Source organism: Rhipicephalus microplus, chromosome 9 (assembly GCF_043290135.1).
Source record: "Rhipicephalus microplus isolate Deutch F79 chromosome 9, USDA_Rmic, whole genome shotgun sequence".
In the NCBI taxonomy this organism is placed as follows: Eukaryota; Metazoa; Arthropoda; class Arachnida; order Ixodida; family Ixodidae; genus Rhipicephalus; species Rhipicephalus microplus.
In genome coordinates this window covers 118547866-118567014 of record NC_134708.1, presented here as the reverse complement: position 1 = coordinate 118567014, position 19149 = coordinate 118547866, and the positions used below count along the sequence as shown (strand labels likewise).

The window sequence follows — 19149 nt, the reverse complement described above, 5'->3', positions numbered from 1 at the left end:
TGAGGCGGATTTTGCGCCCCCCCCCCCTTTACATGACTTAAAGTATGCCCGCTGCCTAGTCAATGTGTAGAGCAGATCCTGCCTTAAACCACGTCATGACCCCGTGACAGTATGATGAAAATACATTCGTAGAACACATGTGCTCAGAAGTTTCGCTTTTGAGTATGTTTTCTATGAAGGCTCACTGGGGCCATCTCTACTACCTATAATTTGCCATTATGGATTGCCTCCTTCTCGCCCTGCCACTAAAGACGAAGCTGGGCCACATCGTGCCGCCAATTGCAAAACTGCGTGTTCGGGTGCTTTGATCGCATCCCAAAAACGACTGGCAGCAAAATTTTCTAAGAAGACAAAGAAACACAGGGAGGTGCGTCAGTTCTGGTGACGGCCATCCAATAACTCTGGTTCTATGGGAGCTAGGACAGGCGAGCGGCTGTGAATTTCCTGAAGCACAAACTTCGTGGGAGCATAGTTTACCATTATTATAGTGAACTAGAACACTATACCATAAGTTAGGCACTAGCCCAAAGATGGTGAAAGCAAGACGGGAAACAGCGTCAAACAACTTATGGATTCTCACGTAAATGTTTTAGCAGAAGAATGTGTTCTAGAAGGGGTTCAAACTCCTGTAATTAGTGGTATGTCCAACTAATCATCAATATGCACTTTATTTTGGTAACCCTTCATGACCATTGGAGAGAGTGAAATTTCGCAGATAACATTCGAATGGTAAGGTTATAATGTACAGCAATCTTTTTTTTCTCCTATTATATTATGCAAAAGCATGCTCTGTAAAAACTACTCGTCATTTTGATGGTCATTTCTTTATCATTTTTGACAACCAGCAGGTGTAACATGGAGAAAACAGCAAAACCACCGTCAATAGTAGTGAAGAGAGAGCAAAGAGGAGGTGAGCAAGAACCCACGGGTGCTCTGGTTGGTTTCCGTACAGGATACGTCACGGGTCGTCACTCAACACATGTTTTGGTTGTCGGCGTGCCGTCTCTCTCTCTGGCTTCTTCCCGAGCTGCCGTCACCGCCATTGCTACCGCGTGTTTTTTTTGCCTGTCTTTTCGTTGTATTGCAGAAACCGCGCGCGCCTGTCGGTTGTGCTCACTTCATTGAATTGGTTTGCGTTTTGGAGGCGACACATCGTGGAAACCATGTTACAGAAAGCACAGCCCCGAAGCTAATGCACCTGTGAAAGGTGAGTATTCTTTTCATGCTTTCATTCTTGCCAAATTCGGGGATTAGCGCCGAGCCGTGCTCGCGCCAGGTTTGCAGAAAGTAGTACCATTCTGGCGCGAAAGGGCTTGTGCCCTAATTATCGAGATTTCGGGGATGTCAGGAAAGAACACGAAGCATCACTGAACTCAGTGGGGAAATTTGGTCGCAGCGGATAGTCTGGCCAGGCACTGGAAGTTGACGGCTCTGTGGCGCTTGTATACTAGGCGTGTACCTCGGCCAGTCGGGCTTGGCGTATCTCGTTTCTTTCAGCCGTGCGCCTGTCATGCTCGTATTGCAGTACGTTCTTCGTTTGATGTTGTCTGCAGATCTCAAATGTGCCTTGCTGCCGCGGCGGGTGCTGTAGAATGTACTGTACTTGCAGGCGCTGCATTGATTAGTACGGATTCGATCGAAACGATGCGGGCGTAAGACGACCGTTCTCGCGCGAGCTGTCAGTGAAAATAAATAAAAGCCGCTACTCGCACAAAGCTTGTTGGCTCACGTTGAGTAGAACTAAGAACACTATGCATAAAATAAGCAATTAATGTTCATGGCAATTTGCTGTCTACAGAAGGGTGCCCTCGTGCAATGGTTTTTCTATCATTCCTGTAATCACAAGTTGAAGTGTAACTGTGTACATTCCGTCAGTATATGTGTCTAGAATAAATTTGACGTTCTCAGCCGAGTTGAGACGAAAATGTTCTTCTGCTGTTTTTCCTTTGTGACCCATGCGGCAAACAGTTCTACCATCGGGTGTGATGGAATAAACAGTTGAACATGAAAAGTGCACGTCGTATAATAACCGTGGCGAAAAATATTAGCAATCAACTCAAGAAACCAAGTTTTCTGAAGTTGAAAAAAACAATGTACATTGGGGTGAGCGGGTCATCTTGGTTTCGAAAAATTTGGCATATTCAGGCACCGAAATTCATTAAAATGGCACTGACGTCATCACCAGGGGAGCTGGTGAACGGAGGTTTGAAGCCTCATTAAATGCATGTGCGTTGAGAAAGGTACACAAAACAAATTCATCAATGTTGTAATCAAATCTATCAAATTATTTTGCATGGGTAACAACGTGCCTTAATTCGAAGTAATGTACTGCTTTGCTTCAATTATCACAAGTTGGAGGCTGTCTGCATCAGTTTGAAGCGGAGTGAGTGCAGGTGCAGCTGCGGCAACAAGGAAGCTTGCTTCATTACCAAGGTAATATCTTAGGATGATGTTTTTGTGCATGTTTTTGATACACTTGCGTTATTTCTGCATTACTGATGAAGATGATATTGGTCCTCAGTAATGAACGAAGAGAATTTTAAGAGCTATATTTTTTGACATACCTCAAATTAAACCAACAGATAATGAAGCCAAGGAAGGTACAGGTGACTTTAAACTGTACTGCTTTTAGGTGTATCATAGTGAACATGTAAAGAAAGCAAAGTGGATGAAAAGACAACTTGCTGTTCACATTACTTTCTTTTCATCTATATCACAATAACATAATACTCCTAAAACAGTTAACATCCCTATATCTTCTTTGTCTTCATTATCTACTGGTTTTTACTAAGGTCCTTAGTATTGTATTTCGTTCTAGTAACTCAAATACCTAATGCGCAGAAAAAGAATGCATGCAGCTGAACTACAGCTTTACGAAAGCGCTGGCCTACGTATTGTTTCTGCGTTCAATCATCCTGGAAACATTCATGTGTAGTCATGTATATTTGTTATTGTTGCCACTCCAGTGCAAAATTTGTCTGAATATAGAGATTACAGAATCCATTGGCATGTTTGTATTGTTAGCATAACATGTGTGAATGAGCACTGTTTTAAGTGTTTTAGAACACTTATTGCACTACGCGTCCAAGTTTCACGAATTCATGGACCTCACAACACTGCTCCTCCAACTTTTCCGAAGGAAACATTCAACTGCCCTCACACGTTCTCTAATGCCCACTTCCTTTTGAGACAAGATGTTGCTCGACAGGTAAGCGACACATTTCCTCTGGCATTGCTACGCCATGTTGTTTCATCAACTGCAAGATGTTCACAAATGCGAAGTCGTTCACATCACATGTGAGCCGTCATCATGGCAGTAGTGGCTATCAGGCTCACTGTGAGGCACAATTTGATAGAGGTGACCTTGAAACACTTGCCAGTGGGGACGTGCCATGCGCCACTGTTGAATTATTACCTCTAAGTGTTCCTAACTTGGTTGTGTAGTCGTGGAAGATAAGAAATGCTGCCCTATTTTTAATGAAGTTAGAATCATTTCATCTTGTACGGTCATCTTCGGTACAGACTATCAGTAAGGAAATCAACTTCATGAGTTCCAGTCACAAGACCACAGGCTTCAAGCAATTGGAAAGATACTTGAAGAACACAACATAGGTGAAGAAATTGCTGCCAAAATCCTGTCATCACTCAGTAATGAAGAAACACCATTCAATCCAGTTGATGGTGTGCTGAGAACCAAATATATGCGACAGGACTTCTATAAGAAAAAATTCAGTATGATAGAGCCTCTTGAGATGAGCTTGAATATTGAACAAAACTGTCACTATGTACCAATAAGGCAATCTTTTACAGCTATTTTTTTGGATGACATGGTGTGGCAAGAGCTAACCAAGAACAAAATTTGCGATAGCGAGTATCTTTCTAGTTTTAGTAATGGTACACTTTGCAAGGAATCTTCCTTTTTGAAACGGAACACTACAGCTGTTCAACTGCTCCTGTACCAGGATGCATTTGAAGTTTCAAATCCACTTGGATTGGCTAGAAAAAAGCACAAATTCATAGGCTTGTATTATACTGTTGCGAATCTTCCTTCACATTTTAACACTAAGGTGCATAACATCCATTTAGTGATGGTAGGTTATGAGGCAACACTAGTGAAGCTGAGCCACCATGCTGTTATGAAGAGAGTTGTCGAAGAGCTTAAAGATCTAGAAAGCACTGTCATCAATGTGGGAAATGAACACTTCAAATATGTCTTGGTTTCCATTTTAGGGGATAGTTTGGGAAGCCATGGAATTGGTGGCTTTACCGAAAACTTTTCTACTTCACAGAACTTTTGTCGGTATTGTGAGATCAAAAAGGTTGAGTTCAAGTGAAATCGTCACTTGATTGAATCAGGATGCTCACGCGATAAGCACAGGAATCACGTGAACACGGCCGAACAGAGACAGTATGATTTGGCAAAGGGACTTAAGGTCAACTCTGCTTTTAACGCCTTGGAATCATTCCATGTCACAGCAGTACTACCACCATGCATTGCCCATGACATTTTAGAAGGGATTGCTCCGTTTTACTTAACATTAGTTGGTAAACACATCGTTCTTGAAAAAAACGGTTCGCAGTTGCGTAGCTGAATGAACGAATAAGAAATATATCTCGGTGTCATCGTGTTGTAGCAAGCAGGCCAGCATCACTTGTGAATGACAAAACCTGCAAAGTGTGTGGGCGGGCAGTTGAGGTGTATTACTTTATTTGACTGCTCCCTGTCCTCATCCATGACAAGATAGTTGAGTGTGACGATGGCATGGAACTTGTATCTAATGTTAAAAATGATTGCTCCTATTTTTTTTCTCCCACACTCTAAGTTACCCAGGTAGCGTACCTCAGAGTGCTGATCGATGACTACATCTCTGAAAGACTTCGCATTTTTGCGCATGTACTACTGAGGCCTAAACACAATTTTCTCTGTCATTACCCAAAGCTCTGCTACCGTTATGGTCCGCTATCTCACGCTGCAACTCTGCAGTTTGAGAGCAAGCATTTCTACTTTAAACGAATAATTCGAAGCTCTCGAAATTTCAAGAACTTAACTCTAACGATGTCAATGAAGCATGAAATGCTTCAGGCATACTGCAGAGCGGGAAATTTATTGCCTGACAATCTGGTGCAAAAAAGCTGTTTCTAACTTTAGTCAGACATTATAGATGCCAAAATAGTACATGCAGTGGAATCTGCAGTGCCAGAGTCAGCCCAACTAAGCCGTCGCCTTACCTTGAATGGTACTACTTATGAAGCTGGATCTGTCATCCGGTATAGCAAGCATAATTTCTTGAGAGGAGTCAAAATAACGGGTTGTGTGTCTGTTGGAAAAACATTTCTGTCGTACAAACAGATTGCACAATAGAAAAATGGGGCGGAAGAGGGCTAAAGATAGTCACGTTCTCCAGTGAGGATCCAGTGCGTGTAGCATATGAACAGCTTGTTCATAGAAGTTCTTTGAATTTGTTTGTCTGCGGGTGTAAGAACGTTTAAACTCTGAATCATGATGTTGACTATATTCATTGGGTGTAAGAACTATGTGTATTCATTGTGTGTGTTTTATGTGTGAAAGCATATACTTGGACTCTTTGTTAATAGTTTTTTGATTAGGTGAAGAGTGTCTGCTGTGTTAAAATGTTTGTGTATCAAATAAATGAAGCCACACTTTCAATGTGTATTTTTTATCAGATAATGGAGTCAATCACTACGGCGGTACGGAGAATGGTGCCTGAAAAACTGATGAGGAACTCTCAAATCTTGCCACCTACCTAGACTCTGAGGGCTACTAAAATGCAAAAGACCTAGTTTACCTCGAGGCAGAGGACCTTAAACCCCATCTCAAGATGCCTTATGTCAGAAAACTCCTTATTGGAGTGAAGGCCAATTTAAGTAGTGAGTCCTCAAACAGCACTGTTACAAGTGCAGTACAGCAAAATACATCTGTTGCAGTGGAAAGACCCGTCACAGCATCAATCCCAGTTTCGGAACTGTGCATAAATGAATTCCAGAAGACTTGAACTGACCTTCCTCAAGAGCTTAGGAAGGATTGCGAAAATGGACTAAGCCCACGCCCCAGATGAGGCGCCACATTGTGAAGGTGCTGGGGACGTCACTTGCGAAGTTATACCCGTCGCCAGGCAAGGCAGCAGTCAAACGTGTGGCACGCTTTGTGACTAATGAATATCCGCATTCATTGCTATCCACATTCATTTGCTGAAAGTAGAACATGGCAAACAATACTAGGCAACTACTACTGCACCTGCATGACACATGCATAGGCAGTTCATTTCCTTTGACAGTGACAAGGACAACGAACTCTTTTCACATTGTGCAAGTGCAGTTCCTTGTGCTGCATATTCGCCCAACAAATGGCGGCACCTATTATGCTTCAAGTGGAGATTAGGTCTTAGTTGTACGTGCTGGGGCTTGTCTATTACATGCGTTTATGTCGAAAGAGCTTAGTGTACATTTTCCTGTGTCATAGCGCAAGTAAACTACGCTTGAAGACGTTGTTTGCAGTGACTAGCCGCCACTAGTTAAGAAAACTGCATTGCAGGAAAGGTAGCTTTACATTTATGGAAGTGAGCTTTTTGAGTACACGTGTCACAGGATGGCGGCCCCGCTGCGGTGGTCTAGTGGCTAAGGTACTCGGCTGCTGACCCGCAGGTCGCGGGTTCAAGTCCCGGCTGCGGCGGCTGCATTTCCGATGGAGGCGGAAATGTTGTAGGCCCGTGTGCTCAGATTTGGGTGCACGTTAAAGAACCCCAGGTGGTCAAAATTTCCAGAGCCCTCCACTACGGCGTCTCTCATAATCATATGGTGGTTTGGGGACGTTAAACCCCACAAATCGGTCAATCAATCGGGCCATAGGATGGCTTCATACGAGTGTTTTGACTAATCAGATAGGTTATTTCTCATTTGTTTTCCCAAATCATCACTACATTTTCGATGATGACTTCTCTGAAATAGGGAGTGCAGCCACAGTGGAGGAAATTAAGTATAAGGAAACTGTCCAGTGAGGATTTGTTGATTTCGTTAGTGTTATGCAGTGTTTGTGTATGTACGAGGGATTTGTATATCTTTAGAACTGAGCGCTGCACTACCTAAGTACGATTCAGTGAAGCGTAGCATCGCGCCATTTGTGTCTTACATGTACATGTTATTATCGCTACCGCATAAAAGCAGCCAAGCGTTTAGCAGCAAACTGCCGTGAAGTGCAACTTAAATGGGCATTGTGTCCAATCCAAAGATCGCATCAATGTTCTGCTGTCACTGCTTCTATCATCACTTCTTGACATGCTGCTTTACAAATGAATAAATAAAAAATGGTCCAGCGCATATAATGCTGTGGCTGCTCCAAGGCTCTGACATGGCAGAATGTAGCCAGTGACGTCATTGGTATTTGCTGTCACGTGGTAGTATTTGCTTACGAGCAGGTTGAGCATGTTGTGTGACTGCTAAGTGCTCTTCGAAATCGTAACTGCCACTACTGGTAACAAACAAGCTTATAAATAAACATTTGTCTTGCGCTGGCGCAAATGAGTTTCTTTGCCATGTATAATGAGGGAGCAGCCATTCATTAGGAGTCATTACGAGAGGTTTTCAATTTCGGTGTCAGTGGTCCTTAAAGTTGTTGCATCACTCTTAACGGGAATAATTTTGCTTCCATGCAAGCTCCAGCATGAGCGACATAAACAAAGTCGTACTTGCTGTTGACGGAGTGGAGGTTATCAGTACCAGCAGCATGGGGAAGGGCACGGGCTTGCTGCTTGGTACCTTTTTCACCTTCAACATTGCAAACCCTCCAAGCTGCCATCTAAATATGTAGTTCTTGCAGAGACAAATAAGCAAAATATTAAAGCTCCTTTTGAAAACGTTTGGACATTAAGTGAAAAAAGCCAGTACCCGTAAAGTATTGAATGTTAATTAAAGTCAGTGTGGTGACCAAGTACTGCAGGCAACAGGAAACGTACCTGTAGGCAGTCCTAGAGAATGTTTTTTATCTGGTTTTGGAGTGCAATATGTTCTTGAAGTCTCATTTTCTTTTTGATTCATTGGTATGGCTAGTGGGTTATCTGAGAGCATCAGGCATATCTTGGTAGCACCAGTGAATATCATTCATTAGTGAATAATTCATAAATGTTTATCTCTCTAAGTGTTTCACCAGTGACATTGAATAGCAGCACATTTCGTTTAAGGTGTACCCTAATTGTATAGATTCAGTTGCAGTTGCTGTCTTCCTTAAAGTTTGCTTAACAAGATAGAAGTTAAGATAAGATGGAGGCTCGAAGTGATGAGAAATTGTTGAACAGGGAGTTCCTGTGAAACTAACGCTTTAAAGAAAGTGATGAAAAGTCTTCGTGTCAAATCATTGCCTCCAGCAGCGTTCCCTGTCAAGTGGTTTCTCATCACCAGAAATTTGGTGATCACATTGTCACAAAGTGATTCTATCCCCTACTTGAACATTTAATGATGTGAGAGTACTACGTGCGTTAAGCTTGGAAGTAGCTTACGTAGTAGTAACAATGAACTGACATAAATGTGGATTTTTTTAAATTTAACTACTTTAGTAATAACCCACAAAACTGTTTCGCAAGATAGTTATACATGTGAACATAGGTTGGCAAAATTATTGGGACTCATTCAGACTAACTCAAGAAAGATATTTTGCTCTGAGAGCTCACTCGGACTCACACTCACTCAAACCTTCCTCAACCAGACTCACTCAGACTCAGACTCACTAAACTCCTTCTGAACCAGACTCGGACTCAAACTCAGGAACATATTACTCAGCCGGACTGACTCAGACTCACGGCTTGACCTGAGTCTGAGTTAGTCTGAGTGAGTCGACTCATGAGTACGTTGGCGTAAAATTAGTTTTCCGATCGCAATGTAAAGAACTCTTTAACGTCAACATCTCTAAATCGGTGCTCTACAAGATGCCTTTTGACTTTGTACCTACAAAAACAAGCTATCAGTGGCTGCAATCCACTAAGGACATTTTTTATGAAATGTGCGACTCATATGAGGTATTTATAGCAAGAACTTCCGGTGAAAGAGTTTTCGGGCGAGGTTATGGCACCCCTCTACGTCTCCCCCAATCACACCTCTTGTCAATAAACACTGAGGTGGACCATGAAAGCTAGTGCCTTGAGGGATGTGTGAATAAATTTGAGTATAAACGTAAACCGATAGAAGACTGATAGTTATTCCGATAGGCGAGTAGATATGACTATTGGTCGGCAATGCAAGGTAGAGCTCGCTTAGACTCGCTCAATAAACATATTTTGTGCTTGTTATGTTCATAAAACATATTTCGGGCACAACCACATGGAACCTTCGCAAGGGACCGAAAACTGGGCAGAACGTATGATTACATCCTAGTAGAAAGGAAAATAACGTGAAATATAGTGACAGATTCCAGGATCATTTTCGCATTGGGAGAAAGATTTATATTTTAAAATTGTGCTTAAAAGTAACAAAAACCGGTAGGTCGCGTGGCCTAGCAGAAGAGCCTTGAATGTGGATTATGAAGTCGGTCACTGTGTTGTACGTAGTCACGTAGTTTGATGCTGTCATGCATGCCATAATTGATCCACGAAGTTATAGTATGTATATTATTATTTATCCCCGCTCTGTTCTGCACTTAATTTCAGACCAAAAAAGGTGTAAAAAGGGTGCTTTTACGGGAAAGCACTCTTTACAAGACCTTTTAACACACATAAATGGTCGATTGAAAAAAAAGCACCCCTTTGTTTGAGTGCTTGCCTCGATAGCACCCTACAATAGGCTCTAAGGGTGCTTTTGTGACTGAGAAGGGTGTAGGTGACAATTCGTCAGAAGAAATATGCAGCAAAATAAATATAATATTTGGGATTTTACGTCTTAAAAACCTCGATATGATTATGAGGGTCGTCTTAGTGGAAAGCTCCAGAGATTTTGACCATTTGTTGTTCTTTATTGAGCGCTGATATCGCACAGGGCACAGGATTCTACCTTTTTGCCTCCGTCTTAATTTGACTGCCACTGCCGGCATCGAACCCGCGACCTTCGGATTGGCGGCTGAGCAGCGTAGCTACTGCACGAATATGTGGACCTTGCGTTAAATGACGGCCTAGACTTAGAAAGTGTGAAGGTGCTCTCCGAATACAGCAGAATGCAGAATGGCAATTAACTACAATCCATGTTACGAAAGCTTTCCTTAGCGTTGGTTATAAGCTACATGTTTTCTATGGATTAAATACATGAACATAATGTTCGCCCGAGTATGTATGTGTGTGCGTGAGCCTGCGCATGTGTTCGTGTGTAAGCGCGATTGTGTGTACACCCGTGCATGTGTGCATGCGCGTGCATTTGCGAGTCCGTGCTTGTGTTAAGCGTGCCTCTGCACATGTGTACGCCCATGCATGCGTGCTTTTACGGTCGCGTGAGTGTGTGGCCGTATGTGTGTATAAGTGTATGCGCGTGCGCCTGTGAATAAGTATGCGTGTGTATCAGCCCGTGCGCCCTCGAATTTCGCGCGTGTGTGTGTGTGCGAGGGGGGGGGGGGGCACTGCTTCTTAATGTTTAAGGTTCCACACCTGTTCAGACTGGGAGTCTACATGGAAGGTGGCTTAATGAATGGCTGTGGTCAGCGCACTGTACACGGACTATTCAGTGCATGGAAAACAGCTGCACATTCTCGTACCTCATCATTGCTTACGAACTTGCTGTGGTAGCTGATTAGGTACGTTGAAGCGCTTCTACGCTCGAAAATGTGGGCTATGACCAATTCACACGGAAAACTGTCACTGCACTTATGCACAACCATTGTTTATATTAACAACATTTAACAAGAACGTGCCCTGCCTTTGCTACAGGTGCTTAGCTAGCTCATAGGGCAACCATATGGAATTATGTGCTGATCATGTTGTCAGCAAGAAGTTTGTTATAACATCCTCGGCACATTTTGTGGTGCGTGAGAAGCTTTCTAAACATCCGCGACTGTGAATTAATTTGTTCCAGCTTCGACTACGCATTCAGTGTTTGCGGCACCACATGCGGATTCACCAGGCACGGACAATGCGAAAAGAAATTCCTATGAAAAAAGGTGTAGCGATGCTTTCCCGCTAATGCCACCGAGGACGAAGTAATTATTGTTTCCGGTCATTCCAGGGTGTTCTCTTTTCCGCAATTTTGCTTCACTATTTTTCACCGACTGCAGTGGCATTCAGTGAAAATACTCAAAGAACCCGAGGCTGGTAAATAACCTGCGCCGCTGTGCGGCTGGGTGGAAGGAGAGTTTCCATTTCAAGGAGTCATTCTTGAAGCGCAATTCGATTGACTTTTTGTCAAACCACCGCCCGCCGTATGCGCCAGAGCGTTTCCTTTCGGCGCCCTCTTGGCGAGTTTCCCACTCACCCCGCTCACCCGGGCCAGCATTGCCCCCTTAACGGCGGTGTAGATAAGCAAATATTTGCGTCTCCAAACACCTGCGTCGACAGCTGCGGTGCCGCCGCCAGTACCTTCTCCTTCTGTCTCTTAACGTTGCTCTCTCTGTCTCATCCGTCTTTCAAATGCGTAGCGTTGGTCTGGGGTCTTGGTCGCTGTGTAAGTTCTAGCGAACAAGTGCATCTTAAATGGTGGTCACGCATGACACCGTGTTCGAAATGACTCTCGAATTAAGAGATATTTATGGGGCGGCAGACACGGATAACGTGGGCCTGTTAACGGTGAGTGTACTGTTTTCGTAGGTAGCAATCATACAGCGCTAGCTGGGCGCCTGCAGCAGCTCTTTTGAAGTAGGCTGCCAGCCTTTTACGACAGCATACGTTCGCGGGCCTGTTGCAGATGCCCGAATAAACGTGTCACTTAACAAGTTCACACTACTATGCACCATGTTGTGTAAGTGCCTGCATCACTCATACAGTGAGTGATGTAATCACTTAACAAGGGCGCGATTAGTTGCTGATCGCACATTGTCTCTACACTGCTCAAAGTGATTGATATTGTTTCAAGATGCGCTTTAGGCTACTTCGTAATAACTTTTCTATTATTACTCAAATGTGCAACGTGCTTCTGTAGGTGTAAGCGTAAAAAAAGAAAAAAAAGACAAATTTATGTACAGAGGCACACTGTACGAAATGGCTTTTTTTTGCCAAAGACGGTATAGTTGGAGGTGCTGATATGCCGCGATGCTGCCAGCACGTGCACCTCGGCCTTTTAAGCTATTTATTACACGTGTCACCAACAAAAGGGAAAGAGTTAACAGACTTCCAAAGGCGCGTTATTTTGGCCATCGCCGTGCGTTGTTTTCCCTCGTTTCTGTTTTCTGTTTTCGTGCTTTGCTTTCATCTGCGATAACGTTCGGCGTTATAACACAATTGAGAGAGTATACGTGACTGTGGGAGATATGTGCGGTAGCTCAAACATAAGCCATGGCTGCTGCAACGTAGACAGCGTCCGCGTGCGTTGGCGTCGTTTGAGCGCTCCTACTTGCTTTATTGTGTTTAACTGAGTATTTAGACACGGGTTACGTTTGTAAATCCCGTGGTCAATAATCGCTGATAGCGTGCCCCTGATTGCCATCAGAGGATGGGCTTGGTTGTCAAAATAGGCCAGACGCTTTTTCTGAAGGCAAGCTTTGAAGAATTTTTTAAAAAGAAATACTTTCATACTTTCTAGGCAATGCCTATTGCAGGCGCGCAACTCTTTAACGAGTGGACGAGCTATCACACCTTTTATTAAAACAATGAATTAAGGTGATTGAATTACAGATGACAAATTTCTGTGCTAGATTAGGCGCACAAAAGACATGTTCGCAGCCATACGTCTAGAAAGCAGGCAAATAGGAAGCACAGCGTCAAATTTGCATTAGATGCCGTGGACGGAGCTCCTTGTGAGGGTAGAAAGAACGAGAAAATTGTTCAATTTGATGCCCTTATTGAGGCATTCAGAATTGCAGTGATTAGCTGGAAAACTATCTTACTTTTATCATACGAAATTATTAGAATGTATGGGTTGTATGCTTCAACTTCAGTGTAATGCCAATTACACGTCATTTCGAAGGATACACACTACACATTCTTTATATATGGTGCTGCCGAAACAGCACGAACACCATTTTATGAGAAATCATATTTTTTATTACAGGACGAGAGGGTGCAGCTTACGCATTGCGTAGTCAACCCCGACCACAGCCTAGAGCAAGCCTAGTTCCTGAACGTCCACGTGGATGACTGAAAAATCTTTCGTGTCAGTAATGACGAAGAAGAATAGACAGCAGTGATGAGTTGATTTTTTTTTTATTTTCAACAATGTTTACAGCCGCAAGACCTTTAACAACCAGCGTGATAGGGCGGCTTTTTCTCGGCGTGAGTTTGGAGTTTATCGAAGAAGTTGTTAAGGCAGTGCGGCGCTGAAAATTTCAGTGTCACAATGCCTGAACAACTTTTCTAGTGTGATCATGGTAGATGAACAAATCTTGTTATTTGTGTAAGTTATTTTGCTTAAATATAGCTGACTTACTTCGTTGAAAACAGTGAACTGCTAGAATATTTCACCAAAAAAGTTTTGTTCATGTGGCTGGCTTCTGAACTTCTTGGCATAATGCCGTCTGGGCGCTGTTTGAAGAAAATTTCATTTTAAAACTACCGCTTATTTCTTCTAAAGCAAATTCGGTCTACATTTTAAGTAAATGTCCTTGTGTAAGGTATTAGAAGCTCAATAACATTAGTGCAATTTTTTGCCACATTCGCTTCCAAGAATCCAACCAAAATGTGTTATGTTTGCATTTTTTATTGCAATATTGCGTTTCGTATGAATATCTGTGCAGTGAATACTAGCTCCACAGAAATAATATTTTGAGGAAAAAAATATTTTTAGACCTCTCAAGCTGCTGAAATATACGAGAAAATATCTCGAATTTCACAAAATCGTGATTTTTGTACGTATTGAGATGCAATTTGCTCCATGTTGTGATACAAAAAAAAACTCATCACCATACCTAAAGTGTAAAAAAATGAATTTATTTTTATAATAAAAATATTATCAAAAAAGACAGGAAAGAGTGCTGTAAACTGAATTTTATTGAAGGTGCTACGACCGTTTTTTTTATACTGAGCTCAAGAACAGGGCCCATCTGCAACAACACATACGTGACTATTGGAAAATAATTTTAACCGAGAAAAGAATACTCTCTTTCGGAAAACATAAGTGAAGGCGTACTTATGCATTGATCTTTGGCCTTCCCGATAAAAAAGTTCTAAAATCTCTCATTTTTTTCTGCTTGTTTTTTTCAAAAACCGTGTTTCATGAAACCTAGGACTGCTATTAGATTCTTTACGGTGTCCAGCCATGAGACTACTATAGTCCTTCTTAACATATAAAGCATGCTGTCTTGCTCAATGAGTGAAGCATTTCCCAGTTTGTCCTACGTTCATTTTTCCACATGTTAGTGGTATCTCATACACATTAGATTGGCATTCAATAAACCTATTCTAGGAACGAATGGTGCAAGATTGACTATTCCTGTTGCTGTAAGTACATGCAGTTTTGAAAGCTTGCAAGGGGTGGAAAACAACAATATCATGTCTGCTGGCTCTTTTCCTTAAATTGTGAGACACCTTATGTACGTAGTACCGTGTAACATGCCAAGGTCATTGGTCATTCTGTTTCTCTTTTGGTCCTGTTTCCATTAACTTTACTTTCTACTGGAGGGTTTCGCAAACGAGTGTGATGATGCTGTTGGGGTATTGGCTGGTGCTATCAGCCCAGGAGTGCTAAGAATGTTCTGCCTTTTGGCAGTAGGCATTCAAACTTTGTAAACAGAGGAATCGACACCACATGTACTCAGGCCACCCTTCAGAAGTCATGTTAGCACAAGGGTGAGGTTAGGCTTAAAAACAAGATTAAAAGACAAAAGATGCTGGATACTCCAACAGAATTATCACACCCGTTTGTGAAAACCTCCTGCAGAAATTAAAGTTAAAGAAGACAGGACCAACAAAAAAATAGAATGACCAAAATTTTTGCATGTTATACCACATAACGTGTTTCACATTTAAAAATATAGCCAGCAGATATAATATTGACATGTTGTTTTCCAACCCTCGCAAGCTTTCAAAAGTGTGTGTACTAAACAGCAACGGGAATTGTCAATCTTGCACCATTCGTCGCGAGAATAGGTTTACCTAATGCCAATTTAAAGTTTGTAGAAGTATTTTTTATCAGGAAGACCAATGATCAGTGCATCACTGCACGTTCACTTATTCTTTCCGAGTGGGAGTATTCTTTTCTCAGTTAAGATTATTTTGTAGTGGTCACACGTGTCATCGTGCATGAGCACTGTTCTTGTACTCCGTATAAATGTGCTCGTAACACATTGATTAAATTCAGTTGAAAGTCGGTGCTCTTTACCGTCTTTTCTGTCTCTTCCTGAAGTCGTCGCGCTGTCATTAGCACAGAACTGCGATGAACCAACTCACCCAAATTAAACTCTTGTTACTTAACACGTAGATTGAGTTTCATATAGAAAGAAGGAGCGACGCTTTTAAAATAAAATTTTTCACATACAACACCTAGACGGCATTCCAGGAAGTTCAGAAGGCAGCCACGTGACCAAATATTTTTCCTCTCCTAAATATTTCAGAAGTTCAATATTTTCAATGCAGCACGAGTTTTTCGAATACACTTAAGATGGTCACCAAAATGACTGAGACATTTCGCATAAAATGACCCGGCTGTGTCATTAGCCATAATTATGGATTACCTCGTTTGTTTTTTTGTGTTTCCTGTCTCAGTTTTGTGTTCGTTTTAGCTTAACTTGTTTCTGATCATTGTATTGGTTTTTTAAGTGTTCGAATAAATTATATATGGGAAAACCCATATATGTTTGCATGTACATCATTTCTCATACCCAATTGTTATACATCAAGGAATACAAAGCTTAAACAACTGTGATTGTAAACATTTGAAAGCACTATCGGTATATATTTTCGTGTGCATCACTTCTTGGGAACGATTGTGTACATCAAGGCCTATATAGTGAAATTCTGGTGATTGTATATATTGAAAAGAAATATAAGTCAATATTTCATTCCTACTAAGCGATTGTGTACATGAAGGAGTATTAAACTGGAAACCACAGGGATTTTAGATACTTGAAAAAAGTATAGCGATATAATATCGTGTATTTCATTTATAGTCTCTATGTACTTGAAGCAGTATACTAAACTGAAACCAGTGTAATTCTATGTTTCAAAGAATTGTCAATAAATTGAAACTTCGAAATTATATGAAACATTTGAGGTGTTGCGTGTGTAGTGTACGTATACGTGAACATGTTACACATCTGGTGACAAAGTTGTGTGGCAGAAGAAAAGTTTATAAGTTTTATTTGCCTATTAAATATATGCAATATGCAAGGGCAGCAAGGCTTAGTTTTCTGTTACATGCATTATGCATATACTGAGAAGTATATATCTATACGGCAGAAGTTCATACACGATTGTACGTGTTTATATTTTTGCCCACACGCAATGAATGGAGTTCGAGAGGTGGCGCACCATTGATAATCAGGACCACTTTCTTCAAGTAGTGTGTAATCAGTGCATGCTGACATATATTAGTGCAGCCTAAAAGAACACTGGCACCCCTGCCATGGGCACTCAACACCCTTCTGCACCCTTCTCGCACCCTCCTCAGTGGGTGTTAAAAAAGTGAAGGACATTGAGGGCGCCCTTATTTAAGGGTGTTTTTGCAACACCCCACAAATTTTTACATGTACACCCTATTGTAAGGGTACATGAAAAAGCACCCTTTTTGGAAGGTGCTGAATTAACAACATTAGCCTGTCGTCCATGAGACAAGCTCATTTACACCCTTCTTGGTGTAAAAATGTTTACTGTGTACGAGGTAAAAGGAGTTGCACGGTGAGAAACGGCGCTGCCTTCGCGGCTTTCAGTGGCCCATGTAGAGCCGTGGCACGTGCGTAAACTGCCGCGCTCAAACACAAATCACTCTCGCAGTCACTGCTTGCAGCATGTGCTGTAAAGTGTGTATAATAATTCATAATCGCCGAAGATTAAAAAATTCTGATTAGAAATGTTTCATGGCATTTTCAACATAACCATTCGGTGGCTAGACATTGACAAGTTAACTTTTCGTTGCGCAAAAGAAAATCTGTGCCCTAAAAATTAGTTGTCAGTCTCTTTAAGCCAGCCAATGTGATAGCATTGTTTGCAACAGGTTATGATGAAAGGTAATGTGTGGTGTCCGTTTGCTTGAGAACACTTTGTTTTACATGCCATAGGCAGTTCACACGTTCATAGCTTTACAGATCTGGAGGTAGAGTTTATGGCAATCATAGTTAAGGCAAATGTATTCTGTTGTCCTCTATTTCATTCCAGGTATTTCGGGCAGATAAACCCACCAAAAAGACGAGGCAAAGAACCCAACTGTGGTATCGTGCCAACGCTGCTGAGCCTCATTAAAGCCCTCTGATTTTAAGGTCGTAAGTTGGTCACTGTAATCTCGTTAATTCTGTTAGCCCTTTCTTTCAATCAGGTTTTTATTCATCTGTAATAATATTGCGCCAGAATGGCAAATACAGAGAAATGTGCGTCTAGTGAAGGGAAATATGTTTTTCTGATATGTAGTGAATACCTTTAGAGCATGGAGCAAATGGCACAGTTTTTTGGCACAAAAAACTGTAAATTCTTGTTTTGCGATACGGCCAGTCCTCATCAACTGGCCCAACCTTGGGGCTTTACCATCGGCGATTGGCTTGAATGAAATTGAGAACAATCTAGATGAAGCAGGAAGTCCTCCTCCCAAACATTTCTTGTGAAAACAATTTTTCATAACCTCAACCCACATGTGAATTTTTCCGCAAAGCTAGAAACCTTGAAACGCGTTATAAAAAGCTATTCTTTCTAAATTTGGTTCGGAGAAAATATTTCCTGTAGAAAGTTGGTATGGTTTTTACTTCAAATAAGTGTTACAAACTATTACGCTTCCGTGGTTTTTTATGCTGCCTTAATGGACAATATAGTACATACTGGTGATTTTTTTATAGAAAAGTAGCATTTAGTTAAACGTGATGGTTTATATTAGCCAATTGTCACGAAGTTGTACTATAGTAAAAAAACGACTTTGAGACGAATATAACGTGAAACGATGTGTACAGTTGGCTAAACAGTGGCGAAAACGCTTATTTTCGTACATGTTTAGTCATAAACTTAACGTTGCGGTAGTCGTAGTAAAGTTATGCTAAACAGCGCATTTACTAATGACCTTCGTTGGTTGCTGACAAAATAGTTATACGAAATTACAAATGTCCTTGAAGTTGTGTTCTGCCGGTCTCTGTGCTTGCGCGTGTTTATACCTAGTAGCAATGTGACCTAGCAGCATGTACAAGCTGGAGGGACGCGAGAACATTTAGACAACATCAGCACCTTTTTGTCCGCGCTTATTTAAATGATTTACCAGCATCTATAAGCCGGAGTCAATCACAAACTTTGTGATTGAATATGAATGAGCACTGGGTCTTAATGTCATACTTCAAATGTAGCATGTTTAATGTCCCTGTTTAGCTTGTTTAGCTCCTAATGCTTTAACAATCAAGTTTCGCAAGTTGCTTCAAATAAGCTGCAACTACAACTTACAAGCTGTGGATCGCTATTGGCAATCGCGTTGTTCCTTATGTCTTATGCTCCCTATGTGTTTATGTAAGTACAATTATTTGTACTTACATAAAGCACTTAGTGTGTATTTTGTGCAAACTCAACAAGTATGTAGTAAAGCTTTTATTAATCATCGTATTACATTTCGTTTTTCAGGTGCTGCAGTGCCCTTCATTGTATGGTGGTGACCTAATGCTGCGACCGTATTTCAAATAACAGGTGCTGCAGTGCCCTTCATTTTGTGGTGGTGACCTAATGCTGCGACTGTATTTCAAATAAATATGCAAGTACATGTGCCAATTGTATTGCAGTATCTTTTGCAGAATCCGCTATAAGTGAGACACACTTTAGAGGACCATACTGACACATTCAAGTAAATGAGGAATTCCAACGGGCATATAATCTGATAAAACTGGGCTGCCAAACCCAGAAACGTTTTTGCAATTTACAAGAAAGCATTCAGACATCAGAGCATCACTCTGTCATATTC

General features: G+C 41.6%; 1 long non-coding RNA gene across 1 annotated transcript; it reads left to right on the top strand.

The window, feature by feature from the left end:
- Nucleotides 1-1094: 1094 nt before the first annotated feature.
- LOC142771449 (uncharacterized) lies at nt 1095-18947 on the top strand. Its single transcript, XR_012885926.1, has 6 exons — nt 1095-1207; nt 2353-2433; nt 3140-3208; nt 13129-13230; nt 17385-17488; nt 18816-18947. It is a non-coding gene; the product is annotated as an uncharacterized LOC142771449 (long non-coding RNA).
- The last annotated feature ends 202 nt before the right edge of the window (nt 18948-19149 follow it).